General features: G+C 47.1%; 1 protein-coding gene across 2 annotated transcripts in view; it reads left to right on the forward strand.

The window, feature by feature from the left end:
- The first annotated feature begins 19,169 nt into the window (after positions 1 to 19,169).
- The window catches only part of DSE (dermatan sulfate epimerase), a 277,759-nt gene continuing 269,573 nt past the window's right edge, over positions 19,170 to 27,355 (forward strand). For both annotated transcript variants that reach the window (XM_069234562.1, XM_069234563.1), the window contains exon 1: positions 19,170 to 19,415. The gene's annotated coding sequence lies outside the window, so the exon portion shown is untranslated. The remainder of the gene's footprint in view (positions 19,416 to 27,355) is intronic.

Below are 27,355 nucleotides of genomic sequence, written 5' to 3' on the forward strand. Positions count from 1 at the left end.
CGCAAGAGGTGGGAGGACATCCGCCGCGGGAGCAGAAAGACCGCCGAGGCTCTGCTGGGGATGGCCTCCCAACGTAGGAGGGGTGCCAGTCGTCAATTGACCCCCCTGATGTCCCGGATCCTGGCGGTGGCCTACCCCGATTTGGATGGGCGCGTGAGGACATCACAGCAGACACAAGGGGGTGAGTATCAGCATATTCCGCTATATTAGCGCACAGTGGAGGCGTCTGGGTGGGGGAGGAGGGCTGTGGCTATCTCTAGGCCAGGGCGGTTTCTGTAGGCTAGGCCCCTCCGTTAGACATGGCCCTGTGCCCCACCCCCCACCTCTGTAGGGTGCTAAGTACAGCTATCCATGGCCCGGGCTCACCTATGTGTGCATTTGTCGTCCATAGACTTGTAGGCCAAGTCACTATAATTGAGTAGTGTACCCCGAGTGCGCGGCGTAGTGCAGGGGGCTTCTGTGTCTGTCCTCTCCGCCAACGGTGCCGCCAATGCATGCACTCAACATGTCTTTCTTTCTTCTCCCCCCCCTTTTTTTTGGTTTTCCTGTTCATGTGTGCATTAGCATCATCAGGCGGAGGAGAAGTGGCATCGGCGCACGAGGGAGCTGCATCTCACATGGCCCCGGAGGGCCCTGCAACCGACTCGGAGTTAACCAGTGAGACGGAGGGCGAGGGGGGCTCCACAACGGGGACCCGTGGAGACGGCAGCGACACCGACACGTCCTCGGAAGGGAGCTCCCTTGTGGTGGCGGCAACATCTGTGCCCACCGCAACAACAGGTACAGCCGCCACCCAGCGCACCAGCTCCGCCCTCCCAGCAGCCCCTCAGCTTCCGTCCCTGGCACCTCAGGTCCTGCCCCAGTTACCCCTGCTGCCCTCAGTGCGGAGATCATTGACCTCTTCCAGACGCTCATTGTTGGGCAGTCTACCCTTTTGAATGCCATCCAGGGGGTAGAAAGGGAGGTGCATCGGAGCAATGCATACCTGGAGGGTATTCATTTGGGTCAGGCTGCCCATCAGCGATCGTTCAACGCTCTGGCCTCAGCACTGACGGCAGCAATTGTCCCTGTCTCTAGCCTCCCCCCTCCAACTTCCTCAACCCAGTCCCACTCCCCTGTTCCTCTGCCTATCCCAGACACACCTACAGACCAGCCTGCACACACCTCAACACCCAAGGGCAGCTCATCCAGACATAAGCACCACAGATCACACAAGCATTCACCCAAGCAACATCCACATGCAGACATGCCAACAGCCACTGCCTCCTCTGTGTCCCCCTCCTCCTCGTCTCCCTCCTCCCTCCCTGTGACGTCTCCACTCACACCTGCATGCACACCACCATCAGCCACTACGTCCATCACCACCACACCCACCAGAACAGTCCGCACACGTGCAGTCACCACCCCCACTGCCATTTACACATCCCCTGTGTCCTCTCCCAGTGTGTCTGTCACTCCCTCTTCTAAGCCACACAAACGCCGGCAGCCACCCACCCAACAGCCATCCACCTCACCACAGCCTCCAGCACAAGCACCTGCACCCAAAGACAGCACACTTGACTCTCCTACAACCACATCCTCTTCCTCCACTCCCATACCCACTGCACCTACCCTTCCCATTGCTCCTAAAAAGTTGTTCCTCTCCAAAATTAACCTCTTTGCATCACCTGACCCACCCCCTCCATCTCGTAAGAGTCCAAACAGCACCTCAGCCACCACAAGCCCTGCACCTACTAGGACCATCGTTCAGGGCTATTGGAGTCCACCAGCTCCTAGGGCAGGAACATCGGCCAGCAGCAAGGGGACAGCCAGCCCACCACCTGGGAAAAGAACCAAAAAAGGGAAGGGCTGGCGCAACAGGCCTGAGACGGCTGCCCCCAAGGACACCACCCTTGCACCGTCACCTGGCCCATCCACAAAGGGAGGCAAGGGCCCCAGAGATTTGGCCAAGGGGGGCAAGGGCAGCAGGGTGGACAAGTCCGGCAGCAGGCGAGCTGCCCAGGAGGGCCCCACTAGCCCCATTTGGGGTGTGATGGAGGACACCCACGGGCCCAGGAGTCCAGCACAGGAGGGCCCCGCAAACGATAGGTCGGATGGCGACTGAGCGGGAATAATTGCCCAGATCTGGTTCCCTAGGAACACAAGACAAGCACCGCTGAACAGGGCCCCGCCGTGAGAAGCACCGCTGAACAGGGCCCCGCCGTGAGAAGCACCGCTGAACAGGGTCCCACCGTGAGAAGCACCGCTGAACAGGGCCCCGCCGTGAGAAGCACCGCTGAACAGGGCCCCGCCAAGAGAAGCACCGCTGAACAGGGCCCCGCCGTCTCTGCACCGCTCCGCTGGGCCCTTCCTGTCAAGCAGCGCTCCGCTGGGCCCTTCCTGTCAAGCACCGCTCCGCTGGGCCCTTCCTGTCAAGCACCGCTTCGCTGGGCCCTTCCTGTCAAGCACCGCTCCACTGGGCCCTTCCTGTCAAGCACCGCTCTGCTGGGCCCCTCCTGTCAAGCACCGCTCCGCTGGGCCCTTCCTGTCAAGCACCGCTCCGCTGGGCCCCTCCTGTCAAGCACCGCTCCGCTGGGCCCTTCATCTCAAGCACCGCTTCGCTGGGCCCTTCCTGTCAAGCACCGCTCTGCTGGGCCCTTCATCTCAAGCACCGCTCACCTGGGCCCCGCCGTCTCTTCACCGCTCCGCTGGGCCATTCCTGTCAAGCAGCGCTCCGCTGGGCCCTTCCTGTCAAGCACCGCTCCGCTGGGCCCTTCATCTCAAGCACCGCTCCGCTGGGCCCTTCCTGTCAAGCACCGCTCCGCTGGGCCCTTCCTGTCAAGCACCGCTCCGCTGGGCCCTTCATCTCAAGCACCGCTCCGCTGGGCCCTTCCTGTCAAGCACCGCTCTGCTGGGCCCCTCCTGTCAAGCACCGCTCCGCTGGGCCCTTCATCTCAAGCACCGCTGGCCCATTGGCAGGGCCGGATCTGTGTCGGGCAGGGCTTCACAAAGCACTCTGGGCACCATGCCTCCTCCATAACCAGTGGAGTCTGTAATCCACCTAATGGACTGTGGCTTTGCACTCCCCAGGATGGTACAGTGGGCAATCCACCCACTGTAGAGACTTGAGAGACTGTGGCTTTGCACTCCCCAGGATGGTACAGTAGGCATGGAGGCCCCTTGTGGATCTGGCGTCGTGGACTCATGTGGCTGAGGTGCCCCCCCCTTCCCTTCCCCCAGAGGTGCCTGTGGTTTTATTATCTGATGCCCCAGCAGTGTTCTCTCCAATGGAATCGGGTCTCGTGTGTGGGCTTTGCCCATGTGTTTATGCACATTGGCCCACGAACAATGGCATGTAGCCAATGTGTGCCGGACTTTTGGACTATGTATACATTGTTCATGTTGTGATTTATTTATTTTATAAATTTCATATTTCACTTAAGTTCAAATATGCTTTAATATACTTCTATTTTAATGATCATTTTATTTTGTCTTTGAATTATTCCAGGGGGTTTGGGGGGTGTAACTCTGACTTGTTGCTCTGCATTGGTGTGTGGGGATTTGGGGGGGGGGGGTGTCGCGTATGTGTGTGCCCATAATCTTTTCTCCTCCCCCCTCCCCTGTGTCGTAGGTGCAGTACTCACCGTTGTCTCCTGCGGCGGCGTTCGTGCTCCTGGTAGAGGAGCAGGTAGACAATCACTGGTAGGATGTTTAATTCGGGTTCCATGCTGTCCAGATTCCTCGTGGAGTGTATAGAGGTGAGCGTTTTCCCGTTCGTGGTCTGTTTCCGCCGTGTTTTTATCGGCGGGGCTCCCGCCCCGGAAAAGGTGGCGGATTGGTGGGTCGTGATAGGGTGGGCGGTACATTGTCTGCCGCCTTTCTGTTTGCCCCGCCGTGGCGGTCGGAGTGTTAAAGTGGCGGGCTGTGTTGGCGGTTCCCGCCAGAGTCAGAATTCCATTTTTTTTACCGCCTGCCTGTTGGCGGGTTGGCCGCCGCTTTAACACCGACCGCCAGGGTTGGAATGACCCCCAAAATTATCCTCCTGTGGCAAGACACGGCCTCTGCGCCTGTATCAAAATGAACATTAAAAGAGGACATGCCTAGTCCTCCCGGTTGGATAGCCCACTTAACATTTTAATGTGGGAGTGGTTAATGCAAAGCATAGGTATGAGCAGCTGTCTGACTCTTTTGGCCTTAAACCCTGTGCTCTGTGTTCATAGTTCATTAATCATCTGAACACACATAATTTCCACTTTGCCAGAAAAGCTGTGTATGATACCTTCATGGAGTTTAGTTTAGTTGTCCTGGAAATAATGAAAGAAATGCCTTCTGGTGAAAAAGGTGACTGTACCACATCCAGGGAAACAAGTACAATTTCTCCAAAAGTCCTTTGATGGTCAACACTTCTTTGTACGTCTAGGGCAGTAACAAGTGAAACACTTTGTGTATATCTCATAGGGATTTAGAATATTGAGGTGTAACTTGCATCTATATCCCTTTCAATAATCTACACACCAAATAGTGTTCCCGTATTTGGGGTCTATCTACTTATGCATGATCGGCCATAATAGTGGATCTAAATAAGTTCACCATCCAGTAGACTTTAATCTGTTGTTCCAGTTCTAAAAGAAAGTTCAAAAATATGCATGATAGCTGCTGAAGAGGTGAAACCATAACCCATTTCAAGTACTTGCCATAGTGGTACCCCAGCACAAATGACTGGGATCTTATTCTATCATCGTATCCTGTATTGCACCAAACTTAGCCCCACCATTTCAGGCTTCATAGTGCCCTAACCACCATTCTGGCTTTATTGTAGCTTATTCTGGCCATGGAACTCCACCCAAGTATAACAGACCACAGCAAATGTTAAAACATTTCATCCTTTGAACAGCAGGGTAAAGTTGGGGATAGGTTAAGATTTTAAATCAATGAAGAAGTATTGCTAAGTCCCTCAAGCTCATCTCTGGATGTGTCAATACTTTCTGTATCTGCTTTTGTATGGTCTTAGCATCTGTGTCATGCTTTAACAATCCCTTTCTTGGTGTATCCTGCAGGTTTAGGCATACAGGTTGATAGATGCATACCTACTTCTGAGTGGCTGCCACATTTCCCCGAGAATATGACTGGGGCACTCTGCCCTAAGCTTATTGTGGAAAACTCTACTTAGAGGTCTCCTGAGCAATAGAGGTCGCTCTGAATGCGGCGAAGCCCGATGCCCAAGCCTGGGCTTCCACCCTCGCCGCGGGCAACAATGCATGCTGCGGCCGAGGAAAAAGGCTGCGGCAAGTCCTGCGATCCATAAAACGGACTCCGACATCACCGTGGCCCCCTTAGAGGGTGCAGTGGGAGCCCGCGGTGTGACAGTAGGTCCCCTCCCCAAAGCCCCGGGTTTGTCCAGAAAGAGACAGAAAAAGTGACAGACCTAGAGAGGAGCATTATGTATTGCGTTGTTATACGAGAATTGAGCTAGTGGTAAGTACATAGACCAGTTGCTCTGTGTAGCATTGCAAAAATGCTTCCAAAAGCGTGAAATGTATTGAGGGCCACGGTCTGAGATAATGACTTGAGGGAGACCGTGAAGGCGAAAGATATCCTGTATTAAGAGTTGACTCAATTCTTTAGCAGTGGGTAGCTTCTTTAATGCAGTAAAGTGGGCCATTTTTGTAAATTAATCAACTGTAACCATTATTACTCGATTTACTACTGAGGGAGATAAGGAACACATGAAATGGGTAGACACAGTTAGCCAAGGAACTGGTGGACCAGGTAAGGGCCAAAGCAGTCCTGCTGGTTTGGTATGAGGTATCTTGGTTTGTGCACATATGGGACAAGAAGCCACATAGCTTTCAGTGTCTGTTTTAATTGTGGGCCACCAAAAAGAGCGAAGGAGTAGTTCTTGGGTGGCTTTAATACTGCGATGACCACAATGGGAGAATTATGACACATCTGTAGGGCTTTAATTTGAGCCATTTCTGTAGGGGGGAACAATGCATCCTTATGATAGTAATATCCCTTAACTTTACGTAGATGTGGATGTAAATTATTCATTTCAATTCTAGAGAGAGATAATTACTCAGACTTCACTTTATCAAGAAAGGATTTCACTATTCCAATAATTCTATCCAGTTTAATTATGTTTTGTGTAGGAGGATTGATGCTTTTAGGATAATGTCGTTACAAGGCGTCTGCCAAAATATTCTGAGAACCAGGGATGTAAGATATGTAGAAGTCAAATTTACTAAAAAAAAGACCCATTGGGCTTGACGACTGTTCTGGCATTGGAAATTACGCAGACACCGTAAATTTCGATGATCTGTTCTAACTTCAAAGATTTCTCTTGAACCCATGAGGAATTCTCTCCATTCACTACAGGCTCTCTTTAAGGCAAGCAGTTCTCATTCCAAAACAGAGTAATTACATTCTGAATCAGAAAATATATAGGACGGGTAAAAAAAAGGATGTTCTAATCCATCATCACTTTGTTCTAGTAGTAATGGGGCCCCTATTGCTCTCTCTGAATCATCAGTGATAACTATACATTTCTTGGTGGTATCAGGGTGCCATAAGATACGAGTTTGCGTGAAGGCACGCTTTAGGCCTTGAAATTCAGTTTCTGTGTTCTCTGTCCAACAGAAGCCGTTCCGTAGACTCTCTTTCTTAAGAGTTTGTGTGATATGACTAGTTTGCTGGGCAAAATCCACTATGAATTGTCGATAAAAATTGGCCAATCCCACAAAACATTGGGTTTCTTTGATAGAAGAAGGAGATAGCCAATCTAGAATGGCTTGAACCTTGTCTGAGTCCATGGCAATACCAACTTGGTTGATATGATACCCCAAATATTTCACCTCAGATTTATTGAATTCACATTTCTCTGGTTTGCAAAACAGTTGGTGTTGCTGGAGTCGTTGAAGTACATGCGTAGTATGATTTTCTGGATGAATTGAATATATTAAGATATCATCTAGGTATATAACAATTGTTTAGTTTAAAAGGTCAGAAAACAATGAGTCCATGAATGTTTGAAAAATAGATGGGGCGTTGGTTAGGCCAAAAGGCATTACACGATATTCATAACGACCAAAAGGGGTTCAGAAGGCAGTGTTCCACTCATCAACTTCTTTTATTTGTAGAAGATGGTAGACTCCTCTAAGATCCAAGTTGGTAAATTTCTTTGCTCCTCTTACAGCACCTAGAATATCTTTTATGAGGGGTAGAGGATACCAGTCCTATATGGTGATCTTATTTAGCCCGCGTAAGTCTATACGGGGGCATAGATCAACTGTCTTCTTTGGCACAAAAAAGAGAGGAGCTCCAGCGGGTGAAGAAGAAGGAGCAATCAACCCGCTCTGCAAGTTTTCATCCAGATATTCCTTGAGTAACTTCTTTTCGGGCTCAGTAAGTGAGTACATTCTTCCAAAGAGTACTATGGTACCAGTTTCCAAGAGAATAGCACAATCATATTCTCTTTGTGGTGGCAGCACTGGTCTTTTGGGTTTCTGAAACACGTCTGCATATTCCAGGTAATGACTGGGTATCCCTTGGATAGATTTGATGGAACAACCCACTTCTTTTTGTGTCAAAGGCATGGTCGTTGGTTACCAGTAAGTTCCTGATAGAAAGCAATGATGTTGACAGAATTGGGAAGAAAGCAAAATAGTTCTGGTTTCCCAATTGATATAGGGATTGCGTCGTGTTAGCCAAGGTATACCTAGAATTATCACATGGTTCGGTAAAAAAAAACAGATCGAAAGAGACATATTCCTGATGTTTCCCTGGTTGTAAATGTAAGGTAGGAATAGTATTTGTGACTGGTCCTGAAGCTAAAAGGGATCCAGCTAAAAGGGATCCATCAACTGTATGAACCTGCTCCGGTATGTCTTTAGGTATCCGAGGGATTTTCTTTTCCTTAGCCCATGCCTCATCAAGGTATATTCCACTAGCTCCACAGACCAACAATGTTAATGCTCTTTCTTCCTGGCTGTCAGGTAACTTCAATGTAATAGGCAAAAGAAAGAGGGCTGTTATTTCTTCTTTGGAAGGACAAATAGAAGGTATCTCACAACATCTCGTCCCCTCTCTGCTTACAGAGGACGAGAGTTGGCATTTCCCGAAGACTTTGAAGGACGAGTGGGGCATGTACGAATCAAGTGACCAGAAGCACCACAGTAAAGACACAGTCCTTTCCGTCGTCTAGTGTCACGTTCACTAACAGTTAAGGGTTTACTGGCTGTATCGATTTGCATAAGTTCCTCCCTCTAGATTCGGATTGCCTTTCTTTGGGTCGATGAGTGATTGTGCGTGTGGTTCCTAACAATGATGGTTCACAACTCTTTCTCTTCTCCATCCTACGTTCATTAAGGCGATATTCTATGGAGGGTGCTAAGTCCATTAAACCTTTTGATATCTTCCAATCTAGAGGAGTGCACTAATTCGTCTTTTATTTAATTCCGAAGACCCCTCCTAAAAAGGGTAACAAGGGTGCATTCTACCCAAGTGGTTTCAGCAGCCAATTGCCTGAAACGTGTGATATATTGGAAGACCTCCTGGTTACCCTGCTGAATGTCACATAAGGCTTCTTCTGCGGAAGACTCAAGTCCAGGATGTTCAAACACTTGCTTAAAGGCATCAACAAAGGCCGTGTAGGCAGACAACCGGGAATCATTTGTGTCTACCAAGGAGTCACCCAAGCTAAGGCCGGACCAGACAAGGCACTGATCAAGTATCCCACCTTAGTCTTATCTTGCGCAAATTGCAAAGGTGGAAGCACAAAATAAACCATCAGGGCATCAAGGAATTCTCTTAATTTGTTGGGATCCCCAGAAAAATGAGGTTTAGTTGCAGAGATTGTGGGGACATCTGTGGTCCTGGATGCCAGGGCTTGTCGTAAAGCTGCATTTTAAGCTTGTAGCTGTTGCAGTTCCTGGGCTTGTTGTTGGATAGTCAGAAGTAATGATTGGCTCGTCTCCTCAATGACCGTCGAAGGGTCTTCCATAATCCTGGATCAAAACTGGGGTTTTGGGCATTGCAATCTGTCATGATCTGACTTCCGCTTACTGCTCTGGTTAGATGAAGCTGCAGTGCGACCTCGGTTCTTGTAGGTCCTGCTCTGGCTGAGGTAAGGGCAACCCTTTCCGGTAGCCACAGTGCTGCAGACAATGGTACACCACAACAGTCCATGCCCTCCAGAAGGAGTCCCAGAGGAAAAACCCGTAAGGGAAAAAACCTCTTTGGAACAGAAAAAAGGACGCGTCAAAAAATCAGGACTTCTGCACCAGGAACAGAACAACAGGATATAGGTGGAAAAAATAGGAACAGAACTGGAATCAGAGAAAAAAACACAGCTGGAGCATGATCACCACCAAGGGAAGTGTTGCAGCGCAAGGAGAACAAGAATATGACCCTTTATTTACCACTCAGCAGGAAGTGACATGCAGGAAGAAGTAAAAACGCCATCTTAGATGGGGAGAAGTGCTATAGAAAAAGGCAGAGAAGGCACGATCATGGAAAAGGAAACTGATGCATGTAGAGGAAAAATTAGAACTGAATGCTGGGATGGAGAGAACATGGCCCCGCAAGGGAAGATGAAAAAGGAAAAGAGGAAGAGCCCTGGATCAGGGCACCAGGTAAGTGAAGGGCCGGGGGTGCGCGGACACACCAACGTGACCGCCCTCGCCACGCACTGAATGTGGCGAGGCCCGATGCACAACCCTGGGCCTCCGTCCTCGCTGCGGGCAACAATTCATGCAATGGCTGAGGAAAAGGGCTGCGGAAAGCTCTGCAATCTGTGAAACGGACCGCCGACCTCACCGCGGCCCGATTAGAGGATGCCGCGAGAGCCTGTGATGTGACAGACGCATGAGATATAGGCTAGGATTTGCCGGTTCCCACAGACCCAATCATCTTGCTGCATGAGTGGGACTTGGTCTGCACCAATATTCTACTGTACTCTGCATACGATGGACAGAAGGTGCACACTACAAACCATTTCATATTTTGCATTCTGAGTGATACCTAAGATGGATGGTAGGGGAGAGCACAAACAGCAAATTGAATTACAGGGCTTCTCCAAGACATTCCTGGGATCCTTTGTATTGAACCAGGCATGTTGGTGTGGAGAAACCCTATCAAAATTAGGTCCCCTACATTTTCGTTGCCCATTGTTCAATGCATGGTCGCCCCCCGCCCCCCACGGATTAACAGGTAGCCAGGGGGATTGCTTCTCTTTCCTTTGATTACTTGTTGTGGCCTTCTGCTGAAAGTAGGCTCTCAACTCCATACTTGCTTGCTAGTCCCATACAATAAAAGCCATAGTTGGACCAGTCTGAGGGGAGCAGGCAAAATTTGCCAGATATGCCAAAGACTAGTATAAGCTCTGATTGGTGTAAAACACAAATACTGTCTGCCACTTCAGTACAAAGATGCCGCAGAAACTTCCAACCAGTGTGCCAAGATTTCTCTACCAGAATCGGTGTCCCACACCAGTAGCAGCTGAGACGTTCCTCTGTGCTCCAAGGTGAGGATGTTCTGTCAACTCCCCTTGACAGGTTCAACAGCCTGCCAGGAGCAGTTGTCTTGGAATCTGCCTTCAGGGAAAGAAGATGAGGGCAAAAGCCAGTTTAGCCCCACACCACCAGGATTACTGTGTTTACTAGTTATTATCAATATATCCCTTGTGCTGCCCTCTGATCATTAGATACAGTAAATGTGTTATGTGTTAATACTACTTTTCTTTTACAATCTAAAGTACAAGCTGGACAGTGATTTATTTATTAATTGTTAAACGTTAATCTATCTGATTGTAAAGTGCTAAAGGGGTGTATTTAGTGTTCAGTTTTGGGCTCATTAATATAGTTAAGCCCTAGGACAGAAGTGGTAAAGAATCCTGACTGACACAATTTCAGCCCAGTAGCCCATGACTGACAAAGGACCCTAAAAAAGCTTCCACAATATGTAATTTAAAAACGTTCTAGCATAAAGTGCTATAAACACTTTATGCTAGAACGTTTTTAAATTACATTTAAAATGTAAGAAAATATATGTTTTGGTTTGTGGCATAAAAAACATATCTTACATTCAATTGTCATGTACCGGGAAAACAGCATGCTGCAATTTAGATATTGCAGGTCAAATATATGACTAACAGAATATAGTAACTGACAATAAGCAGTTGCCTGTGATACAGTACTAGATAAGTAGTCAATGCACCCTTTGGATTTTTTTCAGGAATCCAAATTTCTTTTAAATCTCCACTCATAGGTAACTTTCCTCTAGTACATTATGGAGAGGTCTGTGGCATGAATGTAGGATTGCTCTGATCTGTATGGATTTAGGAAGAATAATTACATTTTCCATTAAATGGAGGCTTTCGTTAATACCAGCTGTATGGCGTTTGTCTGAAATTTAAGGACATCTCTTTCGGCATATGATTCATGTCATCTTCCTTTGTTGTCAAAATCTTGCCATGCTTATCTGGGATGACATAAAGCCAATATAACCTATAGCAGGTACTATTTTTATATCACGAGCTAAGGTGTATTAACAATAGGTTTAATGAGGAATCATTAATTAGTTGTCTATTTCTATTGCAACTAATATACTTTACTGCCTTTTATGCTTTATCAGACAGCATACCTGAGTATACCGAGAGTGGATCTGTGTTTTCTAAGATACCAATGTGATCAATGTCTTCATAAGTATGTCTCACCCCAGTCGTTACAGCTGTCTTGTTGTTAATAAATTTACTAAAAGCAATAAAATATTTGTATTCAAAAGACAAATTGCTTTTAGCAATATTGTGTGCTAGAAATGGGCTCTCTAGTTGGCAGTCAGTTTACACCGTGTCCAAGTAGGGACCCTCACACTTGTCAGGATAAGGGGGATATCCACCTCAAAGAGCCCCTGCTCAGCCCCTTGGAAACAGCAGTCAAGCTTATCTCAGAAGCAATGTGTAAAGCATTTGCACATAACACAGAGTAATACAGTAACAATACTACCAAAGGACACCACACCAGTTTTATAAGCATAGCCAATATTTATCTGTGTAAAACAAGATCAAAATGGTAAAAATCCAACATACAGTAATGAAGATAAGAATTTTGCAAGAATTAACTTAAAAATACAGTTCCCTGAAGTCAATAGCTCTGTCTCCGGCCATCACAGCGTCGTGAACAACAAATCCAACAGTTCAGGCCAACTGCGGGGTCGCTGGCCAGCTATGGTGTCGGAAGACCCACAAACAGTACCTTGGAAATGTAGGGTGTCGTGATCCTTGCAATGAGATTTCTGGGCTGGTGGTGTGGGCAGGCGTCGGTGGGAATCAGTTCCAGAGGTTGGTGCAGGGGTCGCCGGTCCCTTGAAGTCACACGCATTGCAGATCAAACTCCGGGCTGTTGATGAAGTCAGGAGGGCTGGCGTTTATGTTGTTGGAGCTGCGGTGCGAAGCGGGAGGATGCAACATGCGGTGCCAACAGGTTGCAGTGCAGGCAGAGGCTCGGTGATGGCATCCTGCGGCATTTGTGAGACCAGGGCTGCGGTGTGAAGGGGGGGGGGGGTGCGATGAGCGCTGTCTCCAGGTCGTGGTGCAGGTGGCTTCGGCATCGTTGCTGAAGCACTGTCGTCGGTAGGCCCAAGGCGCGGTACAACATGGGGCGGGCTCATTGCAGCACCCAGGGGTCGTGGTGCAGGCAGGGATGTCTGTAGATGAGGCTGGAATCGATGGTGCTGGCATTGGTGAACCGGGGCTGCTGTGTGGGACAGGGTAGTGGTCTTTGTACCTTACGAGCAGTGTCCTCAGGCCACAGTGCAGGCAGCAGCGTCAGAGTCACCATAGAGTGTCGTCGTCAGGGATACCATGGCTGCGGTGTGAGCGAGGCAATACAGATTATGGGGCCCACAGGTCATGGTGAAAGCAGCAGCTTGGTGGCAGCGTCAGATGGTAGCATTGTGAGACCAGGGTTGCGGTGTGAAGCAGGGCACGGCTCCATGTGGTGTTGTCAGGTCACGTCGTTATTGGCATTGTGGTGTTTTTTTTCTGTTGCAGCACAAAACACACAGTTCCCAGTGCTGTAGGCAGATGAACCTGAAGTCTTTGATATCCCTGAGACTTCCAACATGAGGCAAGGTCTAGTTAAAGCCCTTGGAGAAAATTCACAAGAAGGATACACAGAAAAGTCCAGTCTTTGTCCTCTTTAAGGCAGAAGCAGCAACTGCAGGCCAACCCAGCAAAGCACACACACAGCAAAGGGGCAGTGCTCCTCCAGCTCTTCAGCTCTTCTCCTTGGCAGAGGTTGCCCTTGATCCAGAAGTGTTCTAAAAGTGTGGGGTTTTGGGAGCTCTACTTTCATTTCTGCCTTTGAAGTAGGCAAACTTCAAAGAAAATCTTTGTTGATTACAAGATCCTGCCTTGCCCAGGCCTGGCCCCACAACCACTCTAGGGGGTTGAAGACTGCATTGTGAAAGGACAGGCACAGCCCTTTCAGGTGCAGGTGTCAGCTCCTCCCTCCCCACTGTAGCCCAGGAAGACTCATCAGGATATGCAGGACACACCTCAGCTCCATTTGTGTCACTGTCTAGAGGGAATTCACAAATAGCCCAACTGTCAGTCTGACCCAGACGTGGATCCCACAGGCAGGCAGAGGCACAGAATGGTTAAGTAAGAAATTGCCCACTTTCTAAAAGTGGCATTTTCAAACAGACAATCTAAAAACCAGCTCTAACAAAAGATGTATTTTTAAATTGTGAATTCAGAGACCCTAAACTCCACATCTCTGTCCTCTCCAAAAGAGTAATTGCGCTTAAAAGATACTTAAAGGCAGTCCCCATGTTAACCTATTAGAGGGATAGGCCTTGCAATAGTGAAAAACGAATTAAGCAGTATTTCACAATCAGGACTTGTAAAACACACCAGTACATGTCCTACCTTTTAACTAAACTGCACCCAGCCCAGGGGCTACCTAGGGCCTAACTTAGGGGTGTCTTACATGTAGTAAAAGGGAAGGTTTGGGTCTGGCAAGTGGGGACATAGCAGTCCCATACTGCACATACAGACACTGCTATGGCAGTTCTGAGATATGGTTATAGGGATACTTATGTGGGTGGCACAATCAGTTCTGCAGACCCACTAGTAGAATTTGATTTACAGGCCCTGGGCAAACATAGGGCACTTTACTAGGGACTAACCAGTAAATCAAATATGCCAATCATGGATAACCCAATAACCAATACAATTTACACAGGGAGCACTTGCACTGACCTGCAGTGGTAAAGAGCACAGAGAGATCTGAAAAAATAGGAGGAAGATAGCAAAAAGTTTAAGAATAACCCTGCAAAAATGCCATGTCCAACACTGTGGGACTGTTTCCACATTTCACCAATACCATTATGGCCTTTTTCTGGTCACAATGGGACACACACCTCTAGTCCTGCAATTATGGATGTCAATATCAAAACTGACACCACAGATGGGGAAGTGAATACTATAACTTCTAGACTACATCTTCCAGGTCATCTGCAAAACCAGTTCAGGGAACCCAGTGAGCAATCAGTTGCCCTTCTGCATTCAGCTGCTGAGTGTGAGGCTTGATATACTGAGGAGAACGATGAGTATGTCTGGCTTTTGAGTGAATGGACACATTTGTTTCCCAAGTCTCAACAAGACCTTAGATCAGCCACAGAAAATAATGACAGCGTTGTGCACTACTTAAGGAGGCAAGTGGTGGCACATATTACAAGAGCAATCGCAACAAAACTTGGGAGCACTCTGGAAGGCTCCTATATCGCCACAATGTTATCCCAGGTAGGCTAAATCTGTGAGGGAGCTGACTTGTACTTGCCACATCCCTTTTTTACCAAGTACTTCATCTATCTCATGCTGGCCACCAAGGCTCTACTGAGAGGAAAGGTATAGGTCCAACAACACAATACCGGAGCAATACCTCATGTGTCAATTATGCAAGGTAGCCAGGGCACCTGACTCAGTAGCCAAGAGAGCCCTTCCATACTGACCTCTGAGTAAGGTCATTGTCAACTGTGGAAGCCTCCTAGATGTCACTATCTGGCCATGACACATGGTTGTACCAAAATAAAACAGAGGCAAAGGTATTGCAATCTACCTTAGCAGAAGAGTTCAAACTCAAGAAACGTAAGGCCACTCATGGCCTAAAATTGCAGAGGACATTAAGTCACAAGTCAAGCAGCGTAGATTAAGACCATCAGAGTTAAAAGTGGGAGAAATACTCCTAATTCAAGGGTGCCATTCCTGCAGCAAGTTCCGACCAGTGGCGTGGAAGGGTGGCTTGAATGGAGGGAAAACATCTCTTTAATTCCACTGTATGGGCAGTAAAATACAGTCATAATTTGGGTGCATTAGGCCCCTGACATCTTTGCTACCACTGCACCTACTGCACTGTTGATAGCTATGCCCTAGCTTATCTCGAACAGCCACTGAACAACCATGGACACCATGGAAACCCTTCAAGGTAGCCCCCTGGGGTTCTAGCACTTGAGTTGAAATGCATCATTCTTTAAAAACAAAAACCCTGAACCCTGTTAATGGGGCATTCAAAAACTGAAAGCAAATACTGTGTGAGTCTACATCTGCACTTAGTGCCACCTTTCAGCATTTACCTTGCCTCTGGGCCTGGGTGACACAACAGCTGCCACTGAAAAGAAAGGAAAGACATTCAGCCGGATCTAACAGCTACAATTGAAACAGAGCCAGGTGGCCACAAATTAAACATGCAGTTTACCGACCCCAGGTCCCACTCAGTGGCACCCACAGTCTCTGCACTTTACATTCAGAGAAGCAGCCTGTAGGGTACGAGGGATGCCTTTTATTTTCAGTTCCAGCTGGGCACAACACAAATGCCTCACGTAAAGAGCAATCAGCACTCCTTTTGTGGGAGTATCATCCTGGTTCAGATCTACCTGGAACCTAACAAAGATGAACAGCTTTTCAATTCACACATGCTTGTGAGATAACCTATGATTTGTGGTGAGGTTTCTGATTTTTCTCCTCTCTGTAAGCGCTGTACATTCACTGTAAGAATGTCAGATGCATCTGACTAAATGAGTAACCACGGGCCAAAGCTTTTTCCCATAGACACAGAATGGCTAAAATCCTTTGGTACATCTGGCCCCACATGTTTAATGACCTGAGTTACCTTACCACTATTATGCCCTGGAACTTGTAGTCTGTGTTGGACCAATTAAAGTAAGCAAGAACAGACTCACTGACACACTTGTCCTTCTTTCCAATTTCTTTGGGGCAACGTTTGAAAAAAAAAAAATATATATATATATATATATATATATATGTCTCAAAGTAAATAGTAGAAAAGAGGCACTCCCAACAATTGCTGAATAATGACGCAATTTATTTAAATCTTCAAAGCCATTCTACAAGGCTTATCCCCCTGGGGCTGCAGGGACCCTAAGCAACTCTGTGCCAGAGATGAAGTGGATCGAATATACAGGGAGTGCAGAATTATTAGGCAAGTTGTATTTTTGAGGATTCATCTTATTATTGAACAACAACCATGTTCTCAATGAACCCAAAAAACTCATTAATATCAAAGCTGAATATTTTTGGAAGTAGTTTTTAGTTTGTTTTTAGTTTTAGCTATGTTAGGGGGATATCTGTGTGTGCAGGTGACTATTACTGTGCATAATTATTAGGCAACTTAACAAAAAACAAATATATACCCATTTCAATTATTTATTATTACCAGTGAAACCAATATAACATCTCAACATTCACAAATATACATGTCTGACATTCAAAAACAAAACAAAAACAAATCAGTGACCAACATAGCCACCTTTCTTTGCAAGGACACTCAAAAGCCTGCCATCCATGGATTCTGTCAGTGTTTTGATCTGTTCACCATCAACATTGCGTGCAGCAGCAACCACAGCCTCCCAGACACTGTTCAGAGAGGTGTACTGTTTTCCCTCCTTGTAAATCTCACATTTGATGATGGACCACAGGTTCTCAATGGGGTTCAGATCAGGTAAACAAGGAGGCCATGTCATTAGATTTCCTTCTTTTATACCCTTTCTTGCCAGCCACGCTGTGGAGTACTTGGACGCGTGTGATGGAGCATTGTCCTGCATGAAAATCATGTTTTTCTTGAAGGATGCAGACTTCTTCCTGTACCACTGCTTGAAGAAGGTGTCTACCAGGAACTGGCAGTAGGACTGGGAGTTGAGCTTGACTCCATCCTCAACCCGAAAAGGCCCCACAAGCTCATCTTTGATGATACCAGCCCAAACCAGTACTCCACCTCCACCTTGCTGGCGTCTGAGTCGGACTGGAGCTCTCTGCCCTTTACCAATCCAGCCACGGGCCCATCCATCTGGCCCATCAAGACTCACTCTCATTTCATCAGTCCATAAAACCTTAGAAAATCAGTCTTGAGATATTTCTTGGCCCAGTCTTGACGTTTCAGCTTGTGTGTCTTGTTCAGTGGTGGTCGTCTTTCAGCCTTTCTTACCTTGGCCATGTCTCTGAGTATTGCACACCTTGTGCTTTTGGGCACTCCAGTGATGTTGCAGCTCTGAAATATGGCCAAACTGGTGGCAAGTGGCATTGTGGCAGCTGCACGCTTGACTTTTCTCAGTTCATGGGCAGTTATTTTGCGCCTTGGTTTTTCCACACGCTTCTTGCGACCCTGTTGACTATTTTGAATGAAACGCTTGATTGTTCGATGATCACGCTTCAGAAGCTTTGCAATTTTAAGAGTGCTGCATCCCTCTGCAAGATATCTCACTATTTTTTACTTTTCGGAGCCTGTCAAGTCCTTCTTTTGACCCATTTTGCCAAAGGAAAGGAAGTTGCCTAATAATTATGCACACCTGATATAGGGTGTTGATGTCATTAGACCACACCCCTTCTCATTACAGAGATGCACATCACCTGATATGCTTAATTGGTAGTAGGCTTTCGAGCCTATACAGCTTAGAGTAAGACAACATGCATAAAGAGGATGATGTGGTCAAAATACTCATTTGCCTAATAATTCTGCACTCCCTGTATCTCCAAACTACACAGCTGTCAGGAAACAGCAGAGCTCAATTCTAGCTCAAACTACGAGCCAAATCCCCTATCCCCTATCATTTGAAGTAAAAAAGATCAAGGATACCTTTGACACTGCAGAACTAATGGGGGTCTCGGTCCAAACAGCCTTCCTTCAGGGGTCTTAAAACACGATCCAGAATTTTTGTCTAACCAACTTAGCAATATGTTCACTGCCTGCATCACAGAAAACAAAATCCCTGATTCCTGGAAAGGGGCAATTCTCCATCCAATCTACAAGAAAGGCCCCTACAGGAATCCAGACAGCTATCATTTGATCCCTCTGTCCAACACTGATGCAAAAATATTTGTGTACTGCTTGTTAGTGGAATTGAAAGACTGGGTGATCAAACTGAATCTAATTCCTCTGAACCAAACAGGCTTCTGTCCCTCATCGAACACCTCTGACAACCTGATAGCACTAGCAATGTTGGAGGAAAAATATACAAAAAAGAAAATGGAGGGGACAGTTCATGTTATTACCCCCGTAATGAAACATGCAACCTCCTTTAAGTGGGTTTCCAATAACTTATCTTGGTATCAGTGTTCTAACTCTAGGTGAAATAGAAACCCCAGTAGATCGTTTTTGGATTTGCTATTTTTATTGATAACGTTTTTATGTACATTGTTGACTGCAATGATTTTTATTAACTATGCAATAAAGGTACATTTCATTTACAAGACCATACTCGCTTCTGCTGTCCGTCTTCGACCACCTAATTAATGTATGTGATGCGTAGGTAACTTTTTCCATTTCCAGCACTGAGCTGACTCACAGGTATTCTGAGACCTGCCAAGGGCAAGTTTTTTTACAAAACTTTCGAATTTATTTTGATGAGCAACAGGGCATGCAAGAGAAGTGATCGGCAAATGTCTTGTTCCGTGGAAGTCATTGTCTAGGAATGAAGTGACTTGAAGGGCCGGTGCTCGGCAAAAGAAACGTAACATAGGGCAGTGTGTAGGATAAATAGTTCACAAAGAGAATTTTCATACGGCAATGTGCGGCAAAAACGCTCCCTCCCTCGTTGCAAAAATCCCTGCACTCCTCCGGCCCCTCACCCTTGCCTTCCTCTGCCCCCACTCCTCCTCCAGTGACGCCGGCTCCCTCCTCCTCCTCTGAAGTGCGCGTATCTCCGTGGGCCGCCGCTCCGTGCTCTTGGCTGTGGACTGGAGGCAGGGAACGGCGGCGGGGCTGTTTTCTAGGAGGGCAGCAGCGGCAGGCCAGCACGCTGCTGAGGGGAGGCCGTCCGCCCTCCTGCTGCCTGTGTGAGCGGAGCCGCCATGGAGCACGGGAGACTACGAGGGGGTCAGAGGAGCTGCTGAGCCGAAGGGAAGCCAGGGAAGCAAAGATTGAGAGGTAAGTGGGCACCGTAGCCTACCTAATGGTCCCTTATACGAGGACGTGCCCAATCCATTACATAAGTGCGGGGTCCATTCCATCCCCACGCAAAGCATCCCTTAAGTTCCTTGAAGGAACTCGCAGCGCTAGAAGGGCAAGAGGTGTTCGTGGCTTTTCACGGGCAAGCTGCCCGGTGGCGCACAGCAGGACTGCCTATGTTCTGCCGTCCCCGAAGTTTACTTTGTTTCGTCCGGTGTGGGAGATGCCTGCAAGCTCATATCCGCCAATAACCCAGCGCTGCACTCTCGTGGCAACAATGTGTGCGATTGTGCGCGCGCCCACCGTGTGTGTCAACGTGCAGCGTAACCTGCGCAGTGAGTACTCCAGGATAGAGCGTACACTGTCATGTGTGTAGCAGCACACAGTATAGCTGGGTATCTGAACGCGACAATGTGCCCTGTGTGTGTGTGCATAGAGTAGAGGTGGGCGAGCCCACCAAATAACAAGGAGAGTCGCGTCAGAGATCAGCCAAGAGTCTGGACTGCGTGACTCTAAGAACCCGTGCACGAGCGGAGCCAAGAACATGTTTGACACCGTCAAATCGTGGAACACACATCATGCATAAATATGATAACGTTTCTCCAGAATTCCAAAACGTCTATTTCCTTAACATGCAGCAGCCTTTCACTTTAGTACATCAGATTGCATCGCTGCATTGAAAGGCATTTTAAGTGATAGTTTTTAAACATCAACTTTGAAACCTACATGCCCTTCTCACCCCGACCAAAAGGCCAAGAGAGACCTAAGAGTCACGTTAGTTGTCATGAGCACCCTATGCGGCCTAGATTCTTATTATACATGGTGCTGCCTTACAATACTTTAAATCAAACACACAAGCGTTTTTTTTTACAGCACACATCCTGAACTCACAAATTTGAAGATGCTCCTTAATGTGATAATGAAAAAATTGAAAGTATAGTGATATATAATATTTGCGTATGACCACACTGGTGAAACGGCGAAGCCGGGATCGATCTTAGGTTAACTGGTGTTATGTTGAGCGATTCGGCCACTAGGTGAGTATCTCTTTCTCTCTCCTGTTGTACATTAAAAAGTAATGTTCTGTCTTTAATTCTTGGCGCTTGAGGTTTGGGGCAGCAGAAACCACATGGAGGGTCGGCTTCCTTTGGGCTCAGGGTTCCTATTAGTACCTCGTACTGAGGCAGAGCCAGGGATCTGTCTCGAGCCTTCAGTGGCTCTCCCATCTCTAGATATATGACAGGATACAGTGGACACTGTTATGTATGCTCCTGTATTTGTGTGTAAAATACCAAAAGGCAGTTTACACTGCTACGTATGCTTGCCAGCCTACACTGTCCACAGGTATTTTTGTGTACTGGAGTGTGTATGCCACAGCCCCTGTTCCCTGATATGTGTGTGTGTGCCAGAATAAAATGCACCAATGTGTAGCTCTGTGCTGAGTTACACTGTAACCTACAGTGTGCGCGCCCAGGATACCATGTGCCCTTGGGGCTGTTTCAAGAAAAGGTGTGCCTAGAGTAGGAATTCCGGGTGCGTACCAGGCATAAGGAGGTTATTTGGTGTTTGTTCCAGGACACAATGTGCTTTAGGATGTGCATACAAGCATAGAGTGAACCCCGGTTCTCATGATAATGAGCAGTGTCCGTACGTAGGTAGTTTGAGTTCCCCATGATATATTGTTTTATGTTCAGGGTGGATGCACTTGTTTTTACTCCAGGATACAGAGTGAAGTTGTGTGAAGGACAGAAATGAGTGTGTCCTGTTTGTGTACCAGAGTACAGAAAACGTCCTGGGAGGCGATGCCATGATGTGTGTCTGGGTCAAGTGAACCTTTGTGTGTTATCAGGACACAGCGTACCCCGTGCCTGTGTACCAAGATACAGTATGGCAAGAGATGTATGTATCAATATGTGGTGTGCCCCCAAAGATTGTGTCTGAACACACTATGCTGGCAGGATAGTACAAGTATATCATATTTCAGGTGGGCGGCGTGTGTGTGTTTGTGATATGTTGTATACAACGTACCTGAACAGAATTGCCTCTCTTGCTGGTATACCAGCTCCACAATGTGGTCCGCAGGATTGTGTGCCAGGATGCTGCTGCGCATTGGAGTAGGATGCGTTTACCGTGCCAGGATGTTGCGTTTTCTGTCCCAAAATGCTGTGGGCCCTGGAAGTGTTTGTACCAGGCCCTCATTCCTTTTGATGTTACATTTCCAAGTTCTTTGGTGTCCCCAGAGTCGGACTGGGACCAGAAATTAGTCCCGGCAGCCAAAATGAAAGCAGCCTCCTTTAGCGCATCTGATAGCAAAAAAATATTTCCAATATTTGCATAGGGTCAGTTTTGAAATTGTAAAGATACGTTTTGTATGTGTTTCGCAAGATTATGTGTGCATTTGAGTTTGCGACAAGTAATGTTTCTGGTAATATAAGGAAAATCAACAGTAAAAACCGGTCCACCAGACCATAAAAAAAGCCCAAATTCCTCCATAAACTGGCCCATATGGTCTTATCAAACCTGCCCCTGGAGCACTGCATGATTGCCCTATAGGTCTGTCTGACCTGTGGTGTCACCCTGAGCCAATGCCCCTCCCCCATTTACCAGTTAGTAATAAAGTGCTCTTCGCTACTTGTGCACCTATTCTAGGGGGCATATTTATACTCCGTTTGCGCCGAATTTGAGTCGTTTTTTTCTACGCAAATTCGACGCAAAACTAACTCCATATTTATACTTTGGCGTTAGACGCGTCTAGCGCCAAAGTTCATGGAGTTAGCGTCATTTTTTGGCGTGAACACCTTCCTTGCGTTAATGAGATGCAAGGTAGGCGTTCCCGTCTAAAAAAATTACTCCCAGGCATGTGCGTGGTATTTATACTCCCGGGCAAAAATGACGCCCGGGAGTGGGCGGGGCAAAAAACCCCGCATTTGCGCCTGAATTTAACGCCTGGGTCAGGGCAGGCGTTAAGGGACCTGTGGGCTCAGAATGAGCCCAGAGGTGCCCTCCCCTGCCCCCAGGGACACCCCCTGCCACCCTTGCCCACCCCAGGAGGACACCCAAGGATGGAGGGACCCACCCCAGGGACATTAAGGTAAGTTCCGGTAAGTATTTTTTTTAAAAAAAAATTGTGGCATAGGGGTGCATGATTTGTGCCCCCCTACATGCCACGATGCCCAATGACCATGCCCAGGGGACAGAAGTCCCCTGGGCATGGCCATTGGGCAAGGGGGCATGACTCCTGTCTTTGCTAAGACAGGAGTCATGTTAATGGGGGATGGGCGTCGTAAAAAAATGGCGCAAATCGGGTTAAGGTGATTTTTTTGACTCAACCTGACTTGCCCCATTTTGAGACGCCCATACGCCATTTTCCCCTACGCCGGCGCTGCCTGGTGTACGTGGTTTTTTTTCACGCACACCAGGCAGCGCCGGTCGGCTAACGCCGGCTAACGCCATTCTATAAATACGGCGCCCGCATGGCGCTTCAGAATGGCGTTAGACGGCGCTAATTTTTTTGACGCTAAACTGCGTTAGCGCAGTTTAGCGTCAAAAAGTATAAATACGGGCCTAGGTCTTTGCTGTACAAAAAGCTCAGTGCAGTAAACCCTGTGGAGGCCCCTAGGCAGTTGAAATTTCGGGGTCCCCTTCTCAAATTATCTTCTAATACGTTTTTAATTTTACCAACCAATAATTCTAACAAGCCAGTTTTATTACACAAAACTAAACATTACACATACATAGTTTGCACCAATGTTTTTACAAACTGACAGCTGACAGAAGATGAGTTTTTAAGAGGCAAACTGTTATGTGAATTTGATGTCTATGGTTTATGTAAATGAAGTTTTTAATGGGTATATTATATTAATACAGTATTTTCTCTATAGAGTCTTTATTGAAACGTTTTCGTTTCTGTAAGTTGATTCATTTTTTTCCTTTCTTTTGGAAACTATTTAAGAAATCTTGATTGTAATTTTCTTTCAAGATCAAATCAATATTATCTTGATCCGATGTCACGCGGCCCATAAATGGAGTGGGGAACCATAGGACGGTGCTTAATTTGCCTATTTGGTAATCCGGCACTGAATTGGGACAACACAAGAAGCAGGTTACCTGCGCCCGAAAGTCCTCCCAAACAAAACCCCCTACACTGGGACGGTAACCACGAGTGGGAAATGCAGATCACCTTCAATATTAATACCTAGTGTTTTTAGATGGCGCGTCCTGCATCGTTTATTTTGAGTGAACCAGAAGATTCAGAAGTCACATTGTGCTTGCTTGTGAGGAGCATAACGCCTACTTTCAGCGTGAGACCCGGCGCAGCGGCTGACGTACAGATGTTTTCCATCTGGTCTTTTTGAATGGCCTCCGAGCTCGGTGTGCAGGATCACGTGCAGTCCTGGCGCCCCTTCTCCACAACAGCTCCAAAGTACATCACGACTCCTACTCAGCGCATGCCTTCATAACCTTCCAACGTCACAGTTTCTTTTCCGTTCCGCACACAACTCCATAATCGTGTTTTGCGATTATGATGCTAAAAGAGCAATGAAACCAGAAAGCGGAAAGAGAAACACCAGTAATGTTCTTCTTTTTAAAAATAATATATTCCGGATGGATTAGCAAAGATCGCGGTCGTGTTTTTCACAGAATCAATTTTTTCTGTTGAACTTTTAGTTTTGCCTTCTGGTGGCAGTTGTGTTTACGATTACGACGCCGTCCTGACGTAGTTAAGAGCTGTTCAGTGGACACGTTGTATCTGGTGCGGATACGCCCCCTGTCACCCGCTAATGATCACGCCAGGGCCCCTCTGTTTATACAAACATTTCCACTGAGCTCAAAGGATGATATACTGGGAAGGTCAGACCGGATATGGAGGCTAAGACATCGCAGCAGTGCTCGCTGTTGGAGGCAGTTTGAGCGCAGGAGGAATTGGGTATTGTACCTACGTGTGTAGTGTAGTGTACGCACACTGCGTCTACTACCCTCGCACACTTTCCAGTGTAATTTACCAAGCTTGCTTTAAGGCGCATCCTTTTTGCGCCGATGACTAAATTCCACCGCACCCACAAGCAGTCTCACAGCATTCACAATGCACCCCAAAACTCGCTCAATGTGGTTGCACTCCGCAGCACGAGTCACACCAAATCCTGTCGACCCACTGCCCACGGACCATTGTTGACGACAGTGGTTGGAATGGCGTTAAAGAAGACTAACTCAAATCACACCTCACTGCTCTATTATAAAAAGTCGCTGCACTCACATCACATGTTCATCTAAAATGCACTCATTGTACTGTACTCACACCACAGTACTCTACATGCACCCCTGAGCAGCCACACAGCCTGTTTCCACTCGTACTGCACACCTATTTAAATTATATTTACCCGTGGGTGGTGATGGTGTCTGCGTGCTTGGGGTTTCATGGCGAACAGCGATATTGAAACACATACAATAATGTTGTTTCCTTCTACAGCTATGCATGGTATCTCATAAGGCCTCCACAATATTTCTAAAAACCCTGCATGTGCTTAAAACTTCGGATTGTCGACTAGCCTTTCTTTCTTACTTTCTTTCCATACTCAGCATGCCTCCCCTCTCCGAGCCCAGGCTACCCTAAACCACATGCACGTTTTGCCTTCGCCGAATTTATTGCACCTTGGCAGATTGCCCACACTTAATTTCAAAGATCACGACTTCTGTTTTAAGAGTCATAGCCCTGCATTCCAACAATACCTAATTTTGTGTAATTCCTCTATTAAATCCACCAACCAGTGTGTGAATTCACAAACCCCACTCCCAATAAAGATCACACCCTAATCCTATTAATTTCGTCTGTCACATAGGAGCTGGACTAAAAGAGTGGCATGCTTTCATTAGGAGCGCAAGACATCCCAACAACCAAAATTTAGCCAAACCTACTAACCCTAGGATCCATTGCAGCTTTCTGCATGACATAAAGCGCTACAACATGGTGGTAGTAAGCGCAACATAAATGCAATTACAATACAAATACAGTATGTGACATAATAATGGTAATATCGTAAAACCCAACAAGTGGGCATTTAATTGCAATTCTAACTGGTTGCATAATCATTCCTTTTTACTGCTTGACACTCTTACTTTCACATGAGACAAAGCTTCTAAGGGTCATGTTCATCACCAGTACTGTCATAGTCCACTGCAAATAAACCACCAATCACCAGCTGAACAGATATAGAATAACTGAAGACTTCTGCCACATGCTGCTGGCCAACAGTGGATTTTTATTTAGTCCACCACTGCAGGTCCCAACTAGCTTCAAATTATGACCTCTTCTTTTCATCACACAATGACAATCAGATATGGGATTATATTAACTAACTCCATCCCAGCAGATCTCCCAACCGTTTTGCCCTTCAACCTATGCCTGCTCAGGACCATTAACTTTAAACAAACCAAGGCAGAAAGTGCAGTAACAAGTAAAGTGAACCATGAACATAACAAATACCATATGCCAGCGTCCTGAAAACCATAAACTATGCACCTGTCTCTCACACTTCTTAGTTCATCACACTGCAAAGTGCTACGCCCCATAACACGATAACCAGAGCTGGGTGGTCCTCTCGCACAACAGAAAAACACTTCACACAGAAGGTCTAAACAAAGACAACATCTTTCCAACCACACACTGTACATGCTTTTGCCTTCTACCTATATAGGCAAGTGCTTCAGAGCCCCACAAAGGGGTAGTAAACACTATATAAATATTACAGTACAAGTGAACTTACACTGCACCTCACTGCACTGACACTAAAGTCCTCTGAATAATACTACCCCACAATAAACTCCCTTTGCCACTGCAAAGCACTTCACAGACTTAGGTACTCATTATGAACATGGCTGTGTTAACCGCCATGTTCATGCTGTCGGTCATTTAACTGACCGCCAGCCCCCCTTGGACCCCACCGGCCATATAATGGACATTCTGCTGGGCCGGCGGGTGGAAACAGTGTTTCCGCCCGCCGGCCCAGCAGTATGCAGGGCCAGGACATTGCCGGGTGCAGCTGCACCCGCCACGCAGATCACCACCCGTAAATCGGGCAGTGACCTGCGCGATGGGGCACTGCATAGGGGCCCCTGCACTGACCATGCCAAGTGCATGGGCAGTGCAGGGGCCCCCCAGTGGGGCCCATAGCACCCCTTCTGCCAGCCTTTCCCTGGTGGGGGAACCCGCAAAGGAAATGCTGTTGGCAGTAGGGATCATTATCCGAGGGGCAGCAGCGCAGCCCTGTCGGATAATGATTCCCTCCACCGCCAGGCTGCCTGTCGGAGGCAGCCTGGTGGTGGAGGAGGGCCACCTCAGCCCCCCATGCCGGTGGTGGTCTTTTCAACCGCCGCCGGCACAGCGGGCTGAACCGCCAGGGATCTTAATGACCCCCTTAATATTGAATTCCACCCCACTTGCACCCATACACTGTTCTGATTCACATTCCATTTCACAGCAAGAAAATGCCTTTTCTTTTTTTTAGCTTTATACCTCCTTAGCTTGGTTAAAACCCTACCTTTTATGTTGGAATTCTAAATCGTGCATTGGTGACGTCATCATAATAGGTGTGCAAAAGTTAAAGTGGTGTGGCATCTTAACATTTGCAATTGAAACCCTTTTCCCCTCTATTTTGAACATTGCTTTGCTATAAATAATTCAGGCAGAGTGATAGTAAATCAGAGCTCATCTTAGAGGGATTCAAATAACCATGGTGGAAAGTGGTAAATGATGAGATTTTCAACCGAAATATACATTGGCGACCACATGATGTAAATTCTTTCATCACCAAACCATTAGCAAATAATTTTTAATGTAGCAGTTCATACAGCACTTCGGTAATTTCTAAGCGCTGTAATTTACAGATGACTCTACTCAAATTATCGAGCTTGCAATGATGGAA

Source organism: Pleurodeles waltl, chromosome 5 (genome assembly GCF_031143425.1).
Source record: "Pleurodeles waltl isolate 20211129_DDA chromosome 5, aPleWal1.hap1.20221129, whole genome shotgun sequence".
In the NCBI taxonomy this organism is placed as follows: Eukaryota; Metazoa; Chordata; class Amphibia; order Caudata; family Salamandridae; genus Pleurodeles; species Pleurodeles waltl.